General features: G+C 43.1%; 1 protein-coding gene across 42 annotated transcripts in view; it reads left to right on the top strand.

Moving 5' to 3' along the window:
- The window catches only part of PTPRD (protein tyrosine phosphatase receptor type D), a 1992390-nt gene that overhangs the window by 1935239 nt on the left and 35613 nt on the right, over positions 1 to 21538 (top strand). The window lies entirely within an intron of this gene.

The raw sequence follows: 21538 nt of genomic DNA, 5'->3' as shown, positions 1-21538 counted from the left end.
AACCCATATATAATCATCTGTCGGACTGGAGATATATTTAAGGTCCTGACAATAAATGTCAGCCTTGGAGATGGGCCATAGTTCAGTGGGAGAGCATCTCCTTTGCAGGCTGAAGGTCCCAGGTTCAATCCCTGGCATCTCCACATAGGCCTGGGAAAGACACTTGTCTGAAATCTTGGATTACTCCTGACAATTAGTAGACAATAGTGAGCAATACTGCTAATTAGTAGACAATACACAATACACAGTAGACAATACTGAGCTAGATGAACCAATGGTCTGACAAAGACAGCCTCCTATTTAAATTATAGCATACAGGGCATAGACATAGGACATTTCTGTACAGTTGTATGGTAAATATGCCAAACAGGAAGTAAGTCCCACTGAACTCAGTGGCACTTGTTTCTGAGTAAACCTATTTAGGACTGAGCTGAAAACTCCATTCACTTTACCTAATGCATGTGCTAAGTCAAAAATAGCCAATGTAGCAATACTTCTGGGGAAATTAATTACTGATTAACTGAATTTACAAATTCAGTTCAATTTGTTGGCAGCATAGCCCTGCAGTTGCCCATCAGACAACAATGAGTATATGTGTGTGTGTGTGTGTGTGTGTGTGTGTGTGTGTGTGTGTGTGTGTGTGTGTATGTATGTGTGTGTGTGTGTGTATGTATGTGTGTGGTATTCTCGATAGTGAGACCTGTGCAACCTAAACCTTATTCAGAAAACTAAATTGTTTTTCTCACTGAAAGTATTGTAAACAATTTGAAAGAACAAGTCTACCAACTGGCTGAAACCTAAATTTAAAGATACATCATACTGAATGTTGCAGTTTAATGTCACATACCTCCTGAGTTGTGGGACCAACTTCACTATAAAGTTTGGCATTCAAGATGAGGGCATACATGCTGAAATGTTATATCGGAATGCCTTATTTATGGAACCTTTCTGTAGATAGCTAGATTTCAATTCTCTAAAATAGAGAATGCTGTGCAAATACAGTGCAGAATATGCTGGCTCTAACTTCATGAAGCAACAGGGGTTCAGTGACAATATAAATGTAAGATTATTTATGGGCATATTCTAGTCCTGCTATGGTCCCTAAAGTGGGGCTATGTAAACCCAAAATAGCCCAGATTCTGGGTCTATGTAAATGAAAGTTCCAAAGGATTCTGGGCCCAAGGCAAGTGGACCCACCATAACTGAGGATGACAACTTACATCAAACCAACCAGGTGGTAAAAGCCTGGGGCGTCCATTCTCATGAGAGGGTGGATCCACCAGAGAGCTTGCCCGGGCAGGTAGCTGCCAGAGCTCTTTCTCAGGCAGATCACCTTTCTCATGAACTTGTAAAAACCCAACTGAATCGAGACCCTGCTTCTGGAGTCCCCCTACTCTGTCTAAAAGATATATTTCCAAGTCTCTCCAAGTCCACCAACCCCTCGGATTTCAAGGGGTCCAAGCGGGTCTGTGTACCCAAATAGCTTCAGGTTGGGTTCCCAGGAAAGGCCAGGAATGAACTCTGCATTCTTGGATGATGAAGGCCCTATTAGGTCTCATGCTGTGGCATATGCAAATGAATCAGAGCATGGAATTCTGGGATGGAAAACCTGGAGTTTCAGGCAGGTCTTGGCCAGATGAGTGCTGCCTGTGGAATGGAGGACTGGGTGCTGGCTGTTACCTTAAAAGCTCTCAAAGGGACAAGTTTTATTACCGTAACAAATAGTGTCTGCTGCAAATTAAAAAGATGTTGCTAAGCAGTTTCTTGCAGGGAAATTCCCAGGGAAAATTAGCTTGACTGGGTTGGGTGGTAAAAGTCTGATAGCCAGGACTAAGCAACTTAATGTCATCATGTTGCTTGTCTGATGTCCCATGGAATTGCAATCTGCCCTCTCATGAACAAATGGTCTGTTGATAGAACAATATGTTGTGTATGTCTGCATTCAGCTTCTGTTGCAGACTCCCCAAGAGGGAGCACTGTTGTTTACCTAACTGACAAGTCCTTGCGGTCTTGGGACCAGAGGTGCACCTTGGTAATTTTGGAGCCAGGACCTAAAGGCCTCTGGAGGCTGCCCTCCCCTGCAAATCAAGCATCATCATGCTTCGGTGGGTGACAACACTGCCCAAGACAGACTACAGAGGATTGGGGGGTGGGCTGTGGAGGCCCTGGACTTTGGCCCCAAAGTCCAGGGGTAAGAGTGCCTCTGTTTGGAATGGACCGTTTGGTCAGAGGTCCCTACAGGAATCCCTTCTATGGAGGAGTTGAGTTTCCTCCTTACAGGAGAAGGGGCCTGAGCACCCCCTCTGCTAACATACTGGTAAAAGATAGATCTCAAATGAAAATCCAAAGAGGAATTTCTAACCTAAATCTAATACACCAGGGATGTATTACAGGGATTCCCAACCTGTGGCCCTCCAGATGTTGCTGACTATAAATTGTGGCTGGGGGTGATGGGGGTTGTAGTTCAGCAACATTTGGAGGACTACAGGTTGGGAATTGCTATAATACACTATACTTTAATACACACACACACTGAGGTCATTCACACAATCAAAAACGGTGTTCTACCCAGGTTTGGGAGCTATATGTGCTTCCAATTTTCAGTTGTGTGGAAGCAAGGTAAGACGAAAACCTGGGTAGCTTTTCCTGTTGGTTTTTGGTATAGAGGGATGCTCGAGGATATGGCTTTAATGCCTTTTGGGGGAATGCAGGAATGGATGCAGTTAAACATGTTACTGAAGCAGAAGACAGGCATTGGGGATTCTGATTCATCAGTCTCCAAAGGGCTTGAAAAGACTGTACAGAAAGTCAGTGTTAGGGTGTAAGTGTTAGGGTGTCCTGCTCCATGACCCTGAAAGATTTCCTTAACTTTTTTGAAGACATATGATAGGGATGTGCACGAACTGGTTCGGTGGTCTATTCATAGACCGCAGAAATGGTTTGAAAGTCCGGGGTTCGAGCCGGTTCAAAGATGTGGATGGTAGCTTTAAGGTGTGGGGAGGGTGTCCTTGCCTCCCCTGACATGTTTCCCCCTCCAGGGCTGCTTCCAAAACCGCTATCGCAGGGCAGCTGTATACCCTCTTGCCACCCCAGTCAGCGTAATACCGGAATGAATATGTAATACATCACGCACACGCATACACGCTGGCCACTTCTGGTATTATGCTGACCAGGGCAGCAAGACTCCTGACGATGTGGACAAGCTGATTGGAATGGTGCGGCCTACCACATGTTCTCTTGACTCTTGTCCGACATGGCTTATATTATCTGGCAGGGGGGTTGTTATAGAAGGCCTGGTAGAGATCATAAATGCATCTCTGAGGGAAGGTAGGATACCTCCTTGTCTTAAGGAGGCAATTATTAGACCGCTTCTGAAGAAGCCTACCCTGGATCCCTTGGACGAACAACTACAGGCCTGTCTCCAAGCTTCCGTGGCTGGGTAATTGAGAGGGTGGTGGAGCCTCCCAGCTCCAGACAATCTTGGATGAAACTGATTATCTTGACCCATTTCAAACTGGCTTTCGGGCTGGCTATGGGGTGGAGACTGCCTTGGTTGGCCTGATGGATGATCTCCAATTGGCAATTAACAGAGGAAGTGTGACTCTGTTGGTCCTTCTGGACCTCTTGGCGGCTTTTGATACTATCGACCATAGTATCCTTCTGGACGTCTGAGGGGGTTGGGAGTTGGAGGCACTGCTTTGCAGTGGTTCTGCTCCTACCTCTCAAGCAGGTTCCAGATGGTGTCCCTTGGAGACTGCTGTTCTTCAAAATCTGAACTTTTGTATGGTGTTCCCCGGGGCTCCATATTGTCTCCAGTGTTGTTTAATATCTACATGAAACCGCTGGGAGAGATCATCAGGAGATTTGGTGCAGGGTGCTATCAGTATGCTGATGACACCCAAATCTATTTTTCCATGTCAGCATCATCGGGAGAGGGCATAACCTCCCTAAGTGCCTGCCTGGAGTTGGTGATAGGCTGGATGAGTGATAACAGAGACTGAATCCGGCTAAAACAGAGGTACTCGTTGTGCGGGGTCGGAGATGATTTTGATCTGCCTGTTCTGGATGGGGTCACACTTCCCCAGAAGGAACAGCTATGCAGTCTAGAGGTGCTTCTGGATCCGAGCCTCTCCCTGGTTTCCCAGGTTGAGGCGGTGGCCAGAAGTGCCTTCTGACAGCTTCGGCTGATACACCAGCTGCATCCATTTCTTGAGGTGAATGTCCTCAAAACAGTGGTTCACCTGCTGGTAACTTCCAGACTGGATTACTGTAATGCGCTCTATGTGGGGCTGTCCTTGTACATAGTCCAGAAACTACAGCTGGTCCAGAATGCGGCAGCCAGTCTCGGAGAGACCATATAACTCCTGTATTGAAGGAGCTACACTGGCTGCCGATATGTTTCTGGGCAAAATATAAGGTGTTGGTTATAACCTATAAAGCCCCAAACAGTTTGGGCCCTGGGTATTTAAGGGAACGCCTTCTTCGGCATGAACCCCACCGCCCACTGAGATCTACTGGAGAGGTCCGTCTGCAGCTGCCACTGGCTCGTATGGTGGCCACTCAGGGACGGGCCTTCTCCGCTGCTGCCCCGAGGCTTTGGAATGCACTCCCTAGTGAAATAAGAGCCTCCTCATCTCTGACAGCTTTTTAAAAGTCTTTAAAAACACACCTCTTCACCCAGGCTTTTAATTAATGTTGTTTTAATGGTTTTAATGCTGTTTTAAAATATTATTTTAAAGTTTTAAAATTGTTGTAATGTGTGTGATCCCTTCCCCCTTCATATTTGTCTTAACGAATGTTTTACTTTGTTTTTCTTCTGTTGTAAACCGCCCAGAGACGTAGGTTTTGGGCAGTATAGAAATGTTTTAAAAAATAAATACATAAATAAGAGGGTATATAGCCACCCCACAACAGCAGTTTTGGAAGCAGCACCGGCGGAGGAATTGCGGCAGGTGAGGTAAGGACACCCACGCCTTAAAGCTACCGCCTCCCCACCACCACCCGGGAGTGCACGGAACTGTTTCCGTGCTCATCCCTAACAGACAATCATGCCCCTTTGCAACACAATTCAAGTGGATGGTTCACAAAAACTGAACAGGTTAATTATATCATAAATGAAATACTGTATTCTCTGATCTGTCTTTTCTTACACATTTAGGAATGTATTTGACAGTTGTGTATTTTTTCTTCACACAAACATGCCTACATTATTACATACCCTTGTTTTGAGAACTATTGGGGACTCCTTCACAGTGCAGAATTTTGCAACAAGATCAGCAAAACCTTTTCCTAGTTCATCAGAATTATTTTTTGTCAATTTTCCATCGCAGTATAGAAAAGTGCCCTGGCTGTAAATAATTTTGGGTGAATATCTTGCTGGTGGATTGAGAAACATTCAATTGACTAAGTTGGACACTTATTAAAATACAATCCTGTGTGTATTTCTTTACTAAAACAGAAGTGCCACTCTTTAAGTTATCATCAGTATAAGTTAGCAGTGATCCCTATTTCCAGATATTTATCATGTCCTAAGAGTCCTATAATTTCCTTTGACCTAACTGTGGTTTGATACATGATTTGATCAGCATTCTCAATGAGTCATTTTATCCACATATATTTAGTTAATTTTTTCCTGCCTGTGTTTATATATACTCTATAAGGGAAAGGAAGCCTGACTGCTCACAGCTGAATCTGGTAAAAGAGCAATTAGTTTCTATCAGAGCCAACAGCTGTCCATAATGAATTCTGCATTAAAATTACGAGCAAAGAAAAGAATCTAGCCATCTGCAGGAAATGTGCAAATATTTTTATAACCCTAATAGCTGAGATCTGGACAAGGGTATCCGTGAGATTTCACAGCTGTACCTACAGTGAATTCTCAAATAGCCATAGACATGGAGCACACCAGAATACATTGCATCAATTTTGGCTGCTTAACCTCTTTGGCTGCACTTGAACCAGCCTGTATTTTGATCTAAAGTAATCAGCATGAAAGCCTTCTTTGTTGAAAAGCATTTTTCTGTGCCCTCCAAAAAGAAAATGGAGCTGTAAAAATAGTCCTGTCATCTTTGCATGGAGGCTTTCCAATCAGTGTTCCATTACTAGAATATTTTCCACTTTAAAAAGAAAAGAAGAATCATTAACTTGATTTTCCCCCCGCAAATTGTTCCTTCCAACTGAATCTTGAGTTGTGGTATTTGATTGTATTACTGCTGCAAATGCTGTTATTCACTGTGTACCCCTCCTGATGCTCTTCCCAAAGTGCCTTTAACATTAAATTTGGTACTTTGGGCAACACATGTCACAACCTGGTTTGCTCAAAGGGTCAAACTGTTATGTGGGTGAAGGCCGTAGTTCAGACGTAGGGCAGTATGCTTTCTGTGTAAAAGGTTCCGAGTTCAATCCTGGGCACCTCCAAATAGAAAATGTCAAGTAGCAGGGCTGGGAAAGCTGTCTTGATAACTGTCAGAGTAGACCGTAGGTGCCTCGATAATGTCCTAGCTGGTTAAAGGGGGAGTAAAAAAATAAATATTATTAAGTTAGAAAGACTGATAATCTGGCTGAATATAAGATACAGAAAATCCCTAACTTGCAAATGGGTTCTGTTCCAAAAGTTCCATTTGAAAATCAGCTTGTATATGTGAGAAGGCATTGGTAAGTAGAGGACTTGCTTAATGTAATATGTCATGGAGCTTTGTATGGATGGATGTTTGTTAGTTGGAGAGTGCCTGCAGTTCCTAATATCCAAAGCCTCTCAACCTTGTGATATAGAACAGTGTGTGGTTGTCTATGTATAACATAGCAAAAATGTATTTAATTATTACATTTTGTTTTAATCTCACCCTTTCTCTAAAGGGCTCAGGAAAACATGCATCTCCTCCCACCTCACCTTTATTCTCATAACTCCCCTGTGAAGTAACTTAGAATGAGAGTTAGGAGTGTGCACAGACCAGTCTGGGGCCATACAAAAGGCCTCCGGACCAGTCCGGAATTCAGCCGGTTCGGCGGGGGGGGGGAGTGTGTCTTTAAGGGGGGGGAATAGCACTTACCCCGCCCCTGCCGCTCTTCCCCCTTCATTGTCTTTAAAGAGTTAGCAAGTTCCCATCGTTGTCTTTAAAGTTAGCAAGCCGAAAAAGCTGGAGCCACGCATGTGCCCTTCGCGGCGCGCGCTCGTCGCCACCGCTGGTGCGCGCCACATACATCATTGTGATGTATGTGGTGCGCGCGGCAAGCGCACATGCGTCGCGAAGGGCACATGCGTGGCTCCAGCTTTTTCGGCTTGCTAACTTTAAAAACAACAATGGGGGCAGGGGCGGCAGGGAGGAACTCTGCTGGCCCAAGAACGTTTTAAGAAAGTCCAGCACTGGAGGGGGAAGAGCGGCGGGGGGGGGGAGTGTGATTCCCCCCCTTAAAGACACACTCCCCCCCCCGCCGAACCGGCTGACACACACACCCCAGTGCCGGACCACGCCTCCGTGGTTCTGTCCACATCCCTAATGAGAGTTTCTGACAAAGCCACAGGTTGAGCTTTTATGGCTGTACAGGGATTTGAAGCTTGGTCTCTCCCGTCTAAATCCAACACTTGGTCTACAGCACACTCATCTTCAGAAAGGACCCACTATAATTCACAGTGGGTGGAAGGAATGGAACATTGAGAGGAAGGGGGCTCTCCAACCATCATGTTTCATGTCTACATCCACTGAAGGGTTATCTAACCAGAATCAAAAGTAGAATTCCTGGGAGGCTTATGAGGGTAAGGGAGGGAGAAACGTGCTCCCAACACTTGGAGACGATGCACGGAACCAAACTTTAGCTATGGTTCCACATGATGTCTGAACTGGTCCATTGTGTACACTTGTCATCATTTCATGTTTACTGATGATGGAGATGAGAGGAGTGAGAGAGCAGGAAATGCATTTAGTCTTGAGATAAACACTGCATGTGTGTGGGAAGAGGCAAGACTGATCATGTCAGTATTGTTAATCTGTCACAATAGTTCATCATCATCCTAGTTTATGCCTATATACAACTAATGTGATCTCTAAGAATATAATGCAAATTTAATACACAGTGCTAAAGTTGCTGTGGGTGTAGTTCATGCCATTAAAGCCTTTTGGAGTTTTGCCACTAAAAGTGAGTTGCATCATGTAACATTGCAGTCTTTTGCCCTGCTTCCCTCCACAAAAAAGCTTCTTATTTGGGGAAGGAAAAATGAACAAGCTGTCAAACAAAATGTGTTGCAATCTGAAGTCACACAAGCATAAAAAATAAAGCCATCAACATACATTCAACCATTTTGTTAGAAATGTCTTTCCAGTCTGATTGCGACATATGCATGCAGATTAAATGGCATAATAAAGTGTCTCATTTATGAGAGATACCTGTGCTATTGAGCTTTGCTGCTTCCTAAGGTGGCAATATTCTCCTCCACTTTTTAATTTCATGATGTGCTAATTAGCTATGCAACATTCTTGCTTCTAAACTAGAATAATACTACTTTTTCTGCTCCTGTCTTAAACCTCTAAATAGCTTTTAATAGTAATTACTTATTTAGAAAAGATTGTGCCTCTCTGCTGCTTAGTTCCTTTGTTGATCAAACTCAAGTTTAGGTTTAGGGTCTATGAAAATTATCATCTTTCTCTGGAGATACCACTTGATTAAGTGATCCTTAAACTATGCACTTGTAATTTTATATCACACATTCAGTGTATGGCAGGTAATTATTATTATTTGTATTCACATAGAAGGAACTGAGGAATAGATATAGGGTGCTATGCTTAAATTTCTCTCATGTTAATTAGTAGAATTCAGAAATTCATAACTTTAGCTGGCTTGAGGTTATATACGTGCAGATATAGATATATATAGATATATAGATATAGATGGATATAGATATAGATATAGATATAAATTTGGTTTGTTTTATATTTTTAGCTTAATATACTTATTGTCATTTTATTGTATGTTTTTTAACTTTTGTAAACCACCTTGAGATTGTTTTTAATGAAAGGCTGTATATAAATTCAACAATATAAATAAATAAATACATACATACATACAAGGCCAGAAGTCAAGTGGCTGAGCAGGAATTTGAAGCCACACGCCTGACATTCTGTAACAGGGCTGCACTGACTCAGCCATCAAATAATCAAGTTTTGCAGTAAATACAGGAAGTTGGGCCAGCAATGGAATATTGGTGTTGTTAGGGTTTTAAAATGTTTTCCCCTCCATGGAAAAATGGAATTTGTTCCAAATATGACTTATTTATTTACTAGCTTAATCTGCTCAGAGCATCTGCATGCTAATACTTGATTGCTCCCCTCACCCCCTGCCACAGCCCCACTCACCTCAGAGACCTCTCCACCCTCACCTGAGCCGCACTCCTGCTCCTCCTCCCTCACCCTTCTTGGTCACTCCTCCATCCCTCTATTCCAACCCCCTCACCTCTCTTGGTCGTGGCTACAGTGTTGCTGGCGCCTATTGGCCAAGCAGTGGTTGACTGGGCCCTTCCTTGCTGCCAATATGTGCCGCCACAGCCGCTTGTTCCCCTCAGGCCTTTGACAGGCTCGGGCTCACCCTTCCTTTTTCTCTTTCCCTCCCTTCTTTTTCTCTCTTTCTCTCTCCGCCACTCGCTCTTCCCCTCTGTCTTTCTTCCCCACTCCCTTCCTGAGTTAACAGATCTTGTTCATCTTGTTTCTCCATCTAATTCACACAGTGGCAGTCTCCTTCTCCTCCCTCACAACCCCTCTTTTCACAGACCCCTGTCCACTATCTCTCTCTCTCTCCCTCTCTCTCTCTCTCTCTCCCCTCTTAAATCAAGAACATCTTCCAACCAGTAACAGTTGCATTCCAACTGACCTTAAACATCACAGGCTTCTCCTCTCTATCTGCATATGGAATCCCCATTGCCCAATCATCCCAGTGCTTCTGCTCGTGAACTCTCATGAGAGCTGCCACGCATGGGATTAACCAGGAGTACTCCTTAGAGAATTTTATTTATATTTATATTTATATATGTGTGTGTGTATACACATACACACACACACACACACACATTTCTACCCATGCTAGAACTTAGGGCGGACTACATATGCAATCCCAGGTGGTCTCTCATTCAGGCACTGACTAGCTTAGCTTCAGCCAAGTGGCTACCTCACACACTGTCAGACCAGACCCAGAATTTGTATCAGGGATGCAGCATGGAAAGAAAGGGTTGAGTCCTCTCTCCTCATGCTGTAACCCAGATCCAAATAATGGGGCAGGGATGTTGAAGATCTCCAGCATCCCATCTTGTTTGGCCCTCAAACAAGCCCTAGAAAACCTGCCCTGGGGTGCCTCTATTGTAGCTGTGGATATTTTCAGTTGTCATTGAGATGTTTGGATATATTCACCACTAACTTAGAAACATTTTAATGGAGGATGGATCACACTGCTTCTTCAGTATTAGTTTTTCACTCTTGAGTTCTAGATCTCTTTGTGCTGAAACTGATTCCAGTGTATCACTTTGGGCTCTTAGGCCCAATTTCCATGCTGCACTTGTGGCTTGACTACCATCACAATAACAACTCACATGGGTGCCCTTCTGAATGGGTAGCTGCTTGCATACTTGTTATGGGTACTCTTGTGGTTCAGACCAATTATAACTACACCAGAGAAACCCCTCAAAATGAAAGGTTTCCTTGTATAGGTTTCCTTTTCCTTTGTATACATTATATTCCTTTATAATGTATGGTCATTATAATCAGACCAAACCACGTTGGCATCTATTCATAAAAGTGCATTAAAACACAGAGAGGTATCCTTGAGGTTTGGAAATGCATAATCAGTGTAATGTGTAAATTGGGCCTCAGTGACTTGAGACTACATAGATGGAAGGGAATAATAAGTGTAATCTAATACAACTTGTTCACATATGCAGTGTGTGTGATTATTATGGGCAGCTATTATTTGCAGTGGAAATCTAGTAACCATTAGTGGCAAAGATTAAGCCTACTGTGTGTACTGCCCACCTCCTGTATTAGGCACAATTAGTTCCCACTGATGTATCTGGTATAAAATTATATTGTAAGTATTATCCTGGCTTACTGTAGGTATTGTGAGAATGAAAAGACAAGTATAGGAAAGCACATGGCACTTGCAGCAGATGCCTATGTTTTTCCTGTTGACAGGAACAAAACATCTATTGTTGCCTGAGACAACTTAGCTGAAAGCAAGGAAGCTTTTCCTATCATGTGACATAAACCTACCTTGCCTTGTTCTTACTGACAGTCATGAATTTTACTCCTTGTCTTTTCTCAAGTAACATTTGGAGTTATCTCATCTGCTCATTTTTATTCAATCCTGTGGATCTCATTTCCAATGTTAAGAGTAAATGTGTGCAATTTGTGTACCTTTTATTTGATTTGCATTTCCAGTCCTCTAGTGCTGTATTCCTTTTTTCAGAATCCTTCCTTTTTCTATGACAGTAGTGTGTGTGGGGGGGTGCACTCTACATCAGTTAGAAAGCTAATATGCTGTGAACTGACTTGGGATTTTTAAAAAAATGAAAGACAGTATCTAAATGTAGCAATAGATTAAATAAGTATACTCCACATTTTTATAAAGAGAAAAAGATTTGCCATGTCTCATTTAAGAGGCTTCTGGTGTTCCATTTTGATTCTGAAGAGCAACTAGCACTTTATATGACTTATATGACACCTACAATTTTATAACGATTTATCTGGAAGGTTGGAAAGATGTGAAGTTCATTTAATCCAGTTCACACACTTAAGGTCAATACTTGTACCTAACACATTGTCAGATGTCCATTCATGCTTGGACATATACAGTATGTTGTGTGCTTGGATAAAACAAAGGACACTATACTAGAGACAAGTAGGAATGTACAAAATCTGTTTCTGCAGATTTCTGCCTTCTCACGTGCTCTCCTTGCCTTATTTGAGATATTTATTTGCAAAAAAGCAATATTTGGGATAATTACCTGCAAAAGATGTGAGGTTTATGCAGACTTAAACCATCGATTCCCATTGCATATTAATATTTACCATTGCCTCAGCAACACATAAGTCATATCTTCTTTTTAAAATATATACTAACAAATATAACAGATCTGAGTAGCTTTACATATCTGCCATATTGCAACATAGCATTAAGCACAATAAAGCCCATTATTTTCATTGGCCTACATACTGTGCAGTGTAGCGCGAGTGGTTCTGCACCACCCAGCTGCTGTGGATGTCTAAAAACAATGTCAACACTGTTGCAAAAGAATGCTCATGCACTAATACCGTATATAAAATTGTGCAGTTATTCTTGCATGATTCTACAGCCATTGGAAATAATGGCCATAATGTTATACAAGCATGATTTCACGATTTAGTGCAAGGGCGCTCTTGTGCAACAGTGCTGGCATAGTTTTAGGCTCCCACAGCAGCATGAGTGGTGCAGAACTGTCCCATGGTACACTGCACAGCATGTCAGCCACTAATGTGAGTAAAAGCAATCCAAGTTCATTTTTCTTAAACATCACACTTGGATCCTCTGGGCTGACAATATGGCTCTTAGTAATCAGGTGCCACTGCAACTGGATATTGCAGTCTCTTAAGGCAGTGCCAGGTGTTAATGCCAACTGTGACATAGCAACAGCTATCAGCAGTACCTCCCTCCAATTCCTCTAGTGCAAACTTGTGCATTCTTCTTTGGAAGTAAGTTCCATGAGTCTTATTCTCAAGTAAGCATGGACAGGATTGCAGGGTCAATCTATGTGGCAGCACTATTGTTTATTTCCCACTTTTGTAATGTGTGCTTCTGCTAAGGAGCTCACATGGAAGTTATTCCATTTTACAACAACTCTGTATTAGGTTGTGTCCATATCAGGTTGAATATCAGTGCTACTTGATTCTAATGGCCCCCAAAAGGCTCTGAAATGGTGAATATCCTCAGCACAAGCTTTTTATGTTTGTTTGTATACTTTTGCAATTTTTTTTAAATAATCTCAATGATCACCATATCATAATTGTCATGCAGTTCCATTGGCAGTGGCATCTAATTGTCTTTATCACTATTTTTCTTTATCAGTATTTTTATCACAGTTTCTTTATGTACTTATACCTCCTAAATGCCAGTCTCAATCTATCCAAAATTGCAATTTTCAATCAACTTATCCCCTGATATATGTCAGAAATGTCCTAAATGATTTTTGGCTCATATTTTACTATCTTTGCTCTTCCAAATAAATGATCTGTGAAATCTAGTAATTACAATGACTTCCCTTGCCAGATCACTGAAGTATCAGTTAAGGGTTGGCATTATAGCAGCACAAATTAATCAGAAAAGCCAATCTTCAAGCACATCCACACAATGACTTCAATGTGGAATGGCCCCCGAATGCCTCTTAATATTCCTTTTCTGCATACTGTAGCTGTATCACATCATGGGACATTAAGCATATTTCAATTCACAGGACTGACTCAGTTGTGTTTTTCGATATTGAAAACAAATGTTGGAACTGGATGAATGATAACATTGAAGCAATAACAATTTCCTACTAGTCATGCTTGTTTAATGGATTGCATAGTCTTTTGGCTTGTAAACATTGCAATTTCTATTGCTAACTGAAAGAGAAGCCCCCCACCCCAAACAGTTAAAGTTTGGTAATGGTTTTGCTTGAGTTACAGTAAACTATGGGAAGTTGTTACAAATAAAGTCGAGTTTGTGTTTGGCACAATTTCCATGACCTAGGACATCATCCTGAGAACTAGTGCCCACTGTTCAAACAGTAGGAGCATTTAGCAAATATATTTTCCCCAATTTGGACATTTCCCCCGAAGGCAGGCAGCAGTAATAAAAGATGGTGTGGATGTAAGCAAGCTTTTGAGCTTCATCATGCAGCGGGATTCTGAATACCCTCAACAAAAGTATAATGCATTTTTCATTCCTGTTGTTTCGACCAATACGGCCACCACTGCCCACAAAAGAAATTTTGGAGAAATTTCTCAAATGGTTTCCCCACATAAACCAACGAGAAAAGTAAGTGATATAACTAACTTAGTCTGGATGTTGCCCATTCAGATTAATTTAGCCAATTATTTTTGCTCATCTCTGAACACAAATCCTTATCCTTATCTATAAAACGCTTGGTGTCCGTCCGTGGACGGACACCAAGCGTATGTCCGTGCCTCCCTGGCCTCTTCTGGGCATGCGCGAAGCGCATGGCCAGAACAGAGCCAGGGAGCCAGGACCGCCAGCACCCGGCGGCCATCTTGGGCGGCCAGAAGCAGCCGCCCCGAAGAAGCCGGGTAAGCGGCGGCAGGGGACACTGGCCGAGGCGGCGGCAAAGCCGCCGCCTCGGCCAGAGGAGACGGCGCAGCCAAGGAGGCGGCAGAGCCATGGCCGAGGCCTGGCCGTGCTGCCGCTTACCCGGCTTCTTCAGGGCGGCCGCTTCTGGCCGCCCAGGATGGCCGCCGGACAAGGCGGCGGAGAAGAATGCGGCGGTGGGCCCGGGCAGCGGTGGACCAGGCCGGAGCCGCAGGCGGCGGTGGGTGGCGGACCCGGCCGGAGCCGCGGGCGGGAGGGGTAATGGCAGCGGTGGTCTGGAGCACAGAGCTCCCCTAGCGCCCGTTATCCAACGGGCTACAAAACCACTAGTCCAGTATAAAAGATTCTTGACCGTTTTCTACAATGGGGCTTTTCACATGACCACATGGACAGGCAGAGGGTGCAACTTACCTTCCCCCAAATGACCACCTTAGCCCTGCTGCGCACAAGCCGTGCACCCACATGCACTGAGATGCTGGGAGCACGGTGGATCATTGTCATGAACTCGTCATCCAAGTATCCCACAGTGTACTGAGCCTTTTATAGGGAGTTGCAAGCAGCTTCTGCTAACACACGATCCCAGCAGCTGAGTTAAGAAAATGGTCAAGGATACTGGATAAGGATTTGTGTTCAGAGATGAACAAAAATAATTGGCTAAATTAATCTGAATGGGCAACATCCAGACTAAGTTAGTTATATCACTTACTTTTCTCATTGGTTTATGTGGGGAAACCATTTGAGAAATTTCTCCAAAATTTCCCTTTGGAAGAGCCTTAATTTTCAGAGGGAATTTTGCCTTCTCCTTGGGAGGAACCCTGAAATTTCTGTGAGACTTTCAATTTCTCCTTGGGGAATCTGAAACCCTGACATTCAAACAGACCTTCTAGTTTGGAGAAATTTCTCCACACCCTTAGATTTTAGTGGTGGTTAGTCATAATTAACTAATCTGGATGTTGCCCATTGTTTTTCAATTTTTTTTAACCTGCTTGCAGGTAAGTGAAAAATGCAAATCATGAGTAAATGACTAGCTATATTTTACTTTGGAGTTTTATTTATATTTATTTATTTATTTATTACATTTATACCCTGCCCAAACTTACATCTCTGGGCAGCTAACAACAATTCAAACACATAAAAAGTTAAAACAATTAAACATAGAACACATATAAAATTAAAACAATACAATAAATTAAAACCATAAAATTAACAAACAGTATTTTTTAATTAAAAACCTGAGAAGGCTTGGGTTTAAAAAAAGCATTTTCAAATTTTTTTTTTTTAATAGACAGAGATGGGGAGGATTGTAACTCAACAGGGAGCGCATTCCACAATCCCGGGGTAGCAGCTGAGAAGGCCCGTCTCTGTGTGACCACCAAACGAGTTGGCGGTATCTGAAGACGGACCTCCTCAGATGACCTCAATGGGCAGTGGGGTTTGTAGCGAAGAAGACGCTCTCTTAAATACCCAGGACCTTAGCCGTTTAGGGCTTTATAAGTTATAACTAGCACTTTGTATTTTGCCCGGAACCTATCAGCAGCCAGTGTAACTCCTTCAGCAAAGGAGTAACGTGGTCTCTCCGAGATGACCCAGAGACCAACCTGGCTACCACATTCTGAACCAACTGAAGTTTCCTGACTACTTACAAAGGCAGCCCCACGTAGAGCGCATTACCGAAGTCAAGTCTGGAGGTTACCAACAGATGTACCACTGTTTTGAGGTCATTGATCTCAAGAAACGGATGCAGCTAGCGTATCAGCCAAAGCTGATAGAAAGCACCCCTGGCCACTGCCTCAACCTGAGAAACCAAGGAGAGGTGTGGATCCAGAAGTACTCCCAGACTGCGAACCTGTTCCTTTTGGGGAAGTGTGACCCCATCCAGAACAGGTAGATCAAAATCGTCTCTGGAGTTCTGACCCCGCACAATAAGTACCTCTGTCTTATCTGAATTCAGCTTCAGTTTATTCTCCCTCATCCAGCCCATTACTGCTTCCAGGCAGGCATTTAGGAGGATATGGCATCACCTGAAGAAGTTGACATGGAGAAGTAGATCTGGGTGTCATCAGCATACTGATAACACCCAGCTCCAAATCCCCTGATGATATCTCCCAGTGGTTTCATGTAGATGTTAAAAAGCATTGGAGTGAGTATGGAACCTTGAGGGACACCATACTTAAGTGCAGATTTTGAAGAGCAACAATCTCCATTCGACACCATCTGGAACCTGTCAAAGAGGTAGGAGTGGAACCACTGTAAAACAGTGCCTCCCACCCCCAACCCCCTCAGATGCTCCAGAAGAATACTATGGTCGATAGTATCGAAAACCGCCAGAAGGTCCAAAAAGACCAACAGAGTCGCACTTCTTCTGTCAATTGCCAATTGGAGATCATCCATCAGGCCGACCAAGGCAGTCTCCACACCATAGCCTGCCCAAAAACCAGTTTGAAATGGGTCTAGATAATCAGTTTCCTCCAAGACTGTCTGGAGCTGAGAGGCCACCACCCTATCAATTACTTTGCCCAGCCATGGGAGGTTGGAGACAGGCCTATAATTGCTCAACTCTGAGGGATCTAGTGCAGGCTTCTTTAGAAGAGATCTAATAATTGCCTCCTTAAGACAAGGAGGCATCCTGCCCTCCCTCGGAGAAGCATTTATGATTTCTACCAGGCCGCCTACAATAGCCTCCCTGCTAGATAGAATAAGCCATGTTGGACAAGGGTCAAGAGAACAAGTGGTAGGCCTCACCGATCCAAGCAGCTTGTCCACATCCTCAGGAGTCACAAACTGAAATTGATCTAGTCGAATAATATAAGAGGAATTATTGGACATAAGTCTCCATCTAGGTCGGCCTGAATCCGAGAGATTTTGTCCACTAAAAATTCATTAAACACATCACAGTGGGTGACTGATGCTTCCAAACTCTGCTTCAAAGGAGGGGGGCAGATACTAGTCCCCTCACAACCCTGAACAACTCCGCCGGATGTGAACTCGCAGAAGCAATACAGGCAGAAAGGAATTGCTTCTTTGCCGCACGTACTGCCTGAGCATAGATCTTTAAGTGTGCTCTATGTTCTAATCTGTCGGATTCGAGTCGAGTCTTTCTCCACTTGTGCTCCAATCGCCTACCTTGCCACTTCAGCCCCCGTAGATCTTCCATATACCAACGGGCCAATTTTGAAGCGGGTCAAGGGGATGCTTAGGAGCAATCGTGTCTACTGCCCTGGTGAGCAAGTTGTTCCAATTCTGAACCAGGGCATCAACAGGATCACTGGCAAAATCAACATTAAATCCTTCCAAGGCTTCTTGGAATCCTACTGGATCCAATAACCTCTTCGGGCGTCCCATTCTAATTAGGGGCGTGCAAGGTCCGGAGGCCCCCTGGTCCGGCACGGGGGGGCCTGTTACTTTAAGGGGGGGTAGTACTTAACACACCCCCACCACCGCTCTTCCCCCTCCGGCGCTGTTCCGTTTAAACATCTTCTTGGGGCGGCAGAGTTCCTCCCTGCCGCCCCTGCCCGCGTCGTTATTCCTGAAGGCTTAAAAGAGCCAAGCGCTAGCAGCGCGCATGCACCCTGCGCGGCGTGCGCCAGCGTCAGAGACGAGTGCTATGAGATAGGCCCATAGTTGTTTTCATGGCCACTATGAACTCCTGAGCTGCCCCGGACAGATTGGACCTGAAACGAACATTGAAGTCCCCCAGCACCAAAAGTCTGTGAGACTCCAACGCAAGTCCTGAGACCAAGTCCGGTACACCAACAAAAGTCCCAATCTATCCCTGGTCCCCCAGCTTAAGTACACACATTCAATATGGTCTGATACCTGTACTTAAGCTGGGGGACCAGGGATAGATTGACCACAGCCACTCCACCTCCCCGCCCACATCGCACCACAAAGGAAGAGGGTTACAACATGTGTTTACATAAAGTCCAACTCTGACAGGTCTGGGATACTGTGATCAGCGGCTGACATCCCTATTAACAAGTGCACATATTTTGAAGGATTGACAGAGCGCAATGGCAGCCTGCATTCAGTCCCCACCCCAGTTCCACTACATGTGCGCTGTTGCACAAGGGCCCTTCGAGAGCAGAGCACTCCTCACACTCTGGAAGGGCTGTGCAAGATTGGAAAAGTGACTAGGGAGTTGGGTGCGAGGGATCCTGCCATGCGGCCTCACTCCATCAAAGCGTGCACAATTGGCTAGGATGCTATTTGCTATATATTAAGAATGAGACTGTGAACAGCCTTTTTTTTTTTTTTTTTTTGCTTGCTCCAAGGTTTCCAGGCCTTAGTGTAACAAACTTAGCTGCAGCTGCATGAAGCTCATTCTGCTCCTTTTGAAGACTTCAGACACTCCTTCTCAGTCCTTGGCAACTAGGACAAGTGAAAACTTCAATAAAGCAAAGATGGCTTATCAGTGTAGCTGTTCATGCCATGTTTTCAGCTGAACACTGTAGGGATGATGTGGGGACGGGAGCACAATGCAGTTCGGTCATTGTCACCATTCCGCCAAGCTCAGCTCTTCAAGATCAAAGTGACTTGCTTTCTCTTTAGGAATTCCAGTCCTTCAGTTTAAGTCACGTAGGCTACTTTGGTGCTAGAAAAATAAAAGAAACCCTAATAAACTCAATGAGAGAAATATGACTTGTTAAGGACACCTTGGTGATCCTGACAAAAATGTAATTCTAACTGTTCCACAAATAATAATAATTTTTAAAATCCCAGCTTTACTTTGCTAATCAACTAATTGCAGTGAGAGATGTCACTTTTGACTAAAAATGTTGAAACCTAAATGTCAGTAGATTTGTTGCATATAGTTAGAAGGCGGGGGAATCTCTCTCTCTTTAAAATAATTTCTGAAAAAGTGATACTGAACCTTGCAAGTCCAGCTAAATTAGGATATATACCATAGATACAAAATATGCCGGTCCCTCATTAATAAAACATAGCTTAATTGTGGAACTTAAGTAAGCAATTTCTTAACAAAAGGATAAAAAATAATAGATCCACGTTCTTGCATCATGGATTTCAGCCTCCATCAATGTTGTAGGGAAACCAATGAGCACAGGTGAATTGCAAGTCCCTGGGAGCATCATGGATCCTGTGATCCTTGCATCAACACTTTTTTCTTATACAGAAAAATAAATGCCCTTCCCGCCCACCTCACAGTAAAAAATGATGAGTAGTGGTATTTCACCAGCAGCCCAGGTGGGCCTCCCACTTATTCTACACCTCTCATGTCTCTTGACAGTGCCAGACTAGAGTCAGGCTCAACGGTCTTCTTTTCCCGCTAATTCTGCCTCTTTTACCTCTTAATAGTTTCACGCCCTCTTGAACTCTCTTTTCAAAGTTATTTTCAGTTTTTCCTCATGGTACTTGTTGACTTCGGATCTCGTGCCAGTATTTAACCTTAGACAGAGTTTATCACCCACTTTGGGCTGAATTCCCAAGCAACCCAGCTTCAAGATAGACTGTGAATATGAAACAGATTATTAATATGACTGCTCTCAATGTCTCCAAGATGTTTCTAGTATGTCAGCCATATTTGTCTACCCCATGCCTGCTCAACTTAGGCCCCCCAGCGTTTTGGGACTACAATTTCCATAATCCTCAGCCACAGTGGCCAATAGCCAGGGATTATCGGAATTGTAGGCCAACATCTGCAGGAGGGCCAAAGTTGAGCAGCCCTGGTCTATACCATGTACAGCAAAACAACAAATGGAACTTTGAACAAGTTGATACTTGTGGGTCCAGAGTTATGACAGATAATTGGAAAATTGAGGATCTGCTAATAGGAAAAGGCTCATGTCCTAGAGTACAACTGGAAAGGTCCATATCCTATCGCAGCTAAAATTTCACTTATAGTGTATCAAATAAAGAAACCCAACAACACATCTTCAGTAGGGTAAAACTAACCTTTTTAGTTTTAGCAAATTCCAAATGTTTGGAATGTTTCCAGAAATTGGGTAGTTGGTGGCAGTGTAACAGGGGAAAAACCTGCTCATATTGCAGGCTTGATAACATCTGGATACCTATCTGGAAGTCCAGTTATATCATTCCAAAAATAATAGTGTCCATTGAATTCTAGGATAGCAGAATGATCCATGGTAAACTGCAGTAACCACAGTAATCTCATTATAAGCAATTGAATAGTCTTTCTCATTTGATTGATAATGAATCAGAAGAATTACAAAGCCATGGTTGTGAATATCAAAATGGAACTTTGCATTTTGTTACATTACATGGAACTTTGCATTTTGTTTCTGTTTGCCCTGGGTTATAGATTGTTTTGGCAGACACTTATCAATTACTCCAAACAGCAATTATACAGTTTGTTATAATAACTGGATGGATTTCATTTTGAGGATGATTTTGAAATCCTCAAATGTATGACTAAATTTAAAAAACTGAAGAAGCAAATTCTACAAATTGCTGAAGAATTCAATAACTCCCCCCAGATCATTGACCGTGCAACTGATTCAGTGAGATTAGAAGGTGAGAAAATAGCTAAAGCAGTACAACATAGGTTTTGGAAAATGTTTCTTGGATGATCCCCTGAAAGAAATTGATTTCTTAATCTCATGCAATACCCATTGTAATTTCTGTGGATCTTCAGGTTTTTATGCTGATTATAATGATAGGAATGTGTATCTGGATTAAGAAAAATATTAGGAAGCTTTAAAAGCTTATTTTGTCAAGATATTATTGTTAAGATGCTACATTTGCTGAAACTACTTAAGTAGGTGTACCTTTCTTTAATAGGGGATGTGATGTCATTTCCTAATTAAAGTTAGCAGGACATCAAATGGGGATAATATGAAGGAGAATGGAGTTTGCATTCTTCATTTTTCAACATATACAAATATATTTCACATATACCATAGGGTCATTATTTGAATAGGTAATCATTTTGTCACATAAGGGGTTTCTGTGCTTTGAATTAAGAATCCATATATGAATCTTGGTTCAAATCTGTTTCCAAGATGACAGTTTGCAAATTTGCTTTGCTGGCCTTTTTGCAGAGAATAGGGAAGTTAGACCAGCTATGGAGTTAGACAGATTAATCTGGATGGGTATTGGTCATCTATGCAAATCAGGTACCAGTAGATGGCTTGTTTTCTAACAAGAAAAGCCACAAGAACACAGAAGGGGCTTTTTCTGAGGAGAGATGGCCATTAGATCATGGTCAACTGACAAGTGAGATCATATAATCCTAAATAATTTTGTA

Source organism: Hemicordylus capensis, chromosome 2 (genome assembly GCF_027244095.1).
Source record: "Hemicordylus capensis ecotype Gifberg chromosome 2, rHemCap1.1.pri, whole genome shotgun sequence".
Classification (NCBI taxonomy): Eukaryota; Metazoa; Chordata; class Lepidosauria; order Squamata; family Cordylidae; genus Hemicordylus; species Hemicordylus capensis.
The sequence above is the reverse complement of the archived record's forward strand: the minus strand, read 5'-3'. Positions and strand labels throughout refer to the sequence as shown.